Genomic DNA, 2,805 nt, shown 5'->3' on the forward strand with positions numbered 1-2,805 from the left:
ATGATAAAAAATTGAAAAAAATATATCTTAATTTTCTCTTGTCTGATTTCAGAATGAAAGGCATACATGTTGGCTCTTGCCTATAATCTCAGCATTGAGAAACCTGAGGAGCAAGGATTATCATGAGTTTGAGGGAAGTACATTGCAGCTTTTGATTTCCTGGGCTCTACTTTACTTTTTATTAACTTTCTTTTTTTATTTTTTTTTAATGAAAATGTTATTTTTCTTCCCTCACACGATATCTTCTGATTAATTTCCCTACTCTGTTCCTCCCATTTCCTCTCCACCTCTCCTCTCATTTGTATCTATAACCTTTCTGTCTATCGTTTAAAAACCAACAGGATTTTTTTTTCCTGAGCAGCTGCTGAGATGGCTGAAGTGAAGCAGAAGGAGAAACGGACCTTCTACAAGCTCACCTACCATGGCGTGAACATGGACCAAGGGCTGGACATGTCCTATAAACCGCTAATACAGTTTTACAGCATCCACCAGAGGCATTGCTCCTCAAGAGCTTGAGAAAGGCTGAGTAGGAAGCACTGGTGCATGGAGAAGCACGGGAGGTGAAGACCCACCTGAGGGACATGACCATTCTGCCCGTTATTGTAGGCAGCATGGTGGGCATGTGCAATGACAAGACTGTCAACCAAATCAAACAAGAAACAATTGGCCACTCTCTGGGCGAGTTCTCCATCACCTCCAAGCCTAAGAAACAAGGCCAGCAGGCTATGGGTGCCACACACCCTTCTTGCTTCATCCCCCGCAAATAACCATGGCCAATAAAGATGCAGGTTTATTCAAAAACGAACAAATGAACAAACAAACAAAAAACCAACAGGTTTCCAAGGGCTAATAATAAAATAAAACATAATAAGATTAAACAAAAACTAACATATTGGGATAGGACAAAAGAAAACAGAAGAAAAATAAAGTCCCTCAATAGGCACAAAAAACAGAACTAGATAGAGAGACCCAGTTGTTCAAACTCAAGAATCCCATTCAAAAAAAAAAAAAAAAGGAAGCTGTATACACAAAAGACCCATGGAGTAAAAGCAAAAAAAAATATTTATAAATAACACAAATAAAAACACAAAGATAGAAATGAAGAAAAGGAAACCGCTGACATGATTTTCTGAGACTAGAAACTTCAAATACTACAGTTGATCTCTCATTCTGTTGGTCATCTACTGCGGGGCACACAGCCTGCCCTTAAGAGCAGCTTGTTTCCCCAGTGAGACTCCCTTGGAGAAAAGTAAGTATTCACTTGAAGTGGTTATCAGCTGCAGGTAGCTTCTGGGTCCGGGATGAGAGCATGTGTCCACATCTTTCAGTTCTAGGACCCCACTCGGTGCAGGCACATGGAGGCCTGGTGCATGCTGCCCACACCCTGTGAGTTCACATGTGCATCAGAACGGATGATTTAGAGGGCTTGTACTCTTGGTGTCATCCATCCCCTCTGGCTCCCACACTCTATACAGGGCCTCCTAAGCTCCGAGAAGACTTCTGTTCCAGGGCAGAGTATTCCAAGATCCCTCACTATCTGCATGATATCTGACTGTAGGCCTCTGTACCTAATTCGATTGTCTGCTGTGGGAAGTCTCCATGATTCTGATTGAGCACTTATCTGTGAGTATAGCGGGTCATTAAGAGTTTTTTTTTTTTTAATATATATATATTTGGCTACGTGTTTTGTTTTATTTAGAATACTAGTATTTGGTTTTACCTAGGTCTCTATCTTGTTCTTGTTCACCCAACCAGTGTTGAATATGGGATCTACGTTGTAGAGTGTGCCTTATGTCCAGTCAGATGTTGGTTGGTTACTCTCAAAAGGTTTGTACCACCATTGCACTAAGCATATCCCACAGAGTAGTATAGACTCCTTCCTCTTCCACTTCCTGGTGATTTTAATGAGAATGAGCATGTAAGGCCCATATACTTGCATATCTAGTCCCCAGTGATGAACTGTCTGGGAAAGGGTAAGAGGTGTGGCCTTGTTAGATTATATGGTTCCTATTGGAGGGGTAGATCACTAGGTTTAAGATGCCAATACCAGTGACCAGACAAAACCATCTCCCTGACTGTCTCCATCTGTCTCTGTTTCTCTGTCTTTCTATCTCTCTGTCTCTCTGTGTGTGTGTCTTTCTCTCTTTCTTTCTCTGCTTGCCTCTTGTGGTTCAGGATGAAAAGCTTTAAGCTCTGCTCAAAGACTACAACATGATGTGTGCCTCCTGGCATGATATCATGGACAGACTCTTAAAACTATAAGCAAGGTCTCAATTAAATGCTTTCTGTTCAAAGAGTTGCCTTGGTCATGGTGGCTCTTCACAGCAATAAAAGAGTAAGTAAAATACTCACAAAGAACACATCTGCACATATGCCATATACTAATAAAATCTGTTGAGATGTGAAAATCACATGTCATGGATAGATGACTATTAATTACCACCTGAAAGAAGAATGTGATACACTTCAAAAACTAAGAGTCTTGGAAACAGGAACTGTCATCTCTGAGCTGTGTGCTTTTAGCTGCCCAGATTGTAGCTATGTAGGGACTGCTTTGCCTTCCTCTCAAGCAAATTGTCCACTTGTCCCTGTTAATTCATGACTCCTGAGGTTTATATTGGCCTTCACCTGTTTTATGACATCATTTCCCCACTCAGCCAATCAGCACCTGATAGAATCTTGAGGTTTCCATGGAGATGAGTAAACAAACTTTTCTCAGTGTCCAGCATCTCTGATCCCATGCACACGTGACTTTTTCTTATTGAACCCAACAAGCCTTTATCTCATCCCTTTATCCAGATCCTA

The 2,805-nt window shown here is 41.2% G+C and overlaps 1 pseudogene; it reads left to right on the forward strand.

Moving 5' to 3' along the window:
- Positions 1-369: 369 nt before the first annotated feature.
- LOC129677744 (40S ribosomal protein S15-like) lies at positions 370-767 on the forward strand (annotated as a pseudogene).
- Positions 768-2,805: the final 2,038 nt, after the last annotated feature.

The sequence above is a fragment of the Psammomys obesus genome, unplaced genomic scaffold (assembly GCF_907164565.1).
Source record: "Psammomys obesus unplaced genomic scaffold, mPsaObe1.curated_primary_1811, whole genome shotgun sequence".
NCBI classification, from domain to species: Eukaryota; Metazoa; Chordata; class Mammalia; order Rodentia; family Muridae; genus Psammomys; species Psammomys obesus.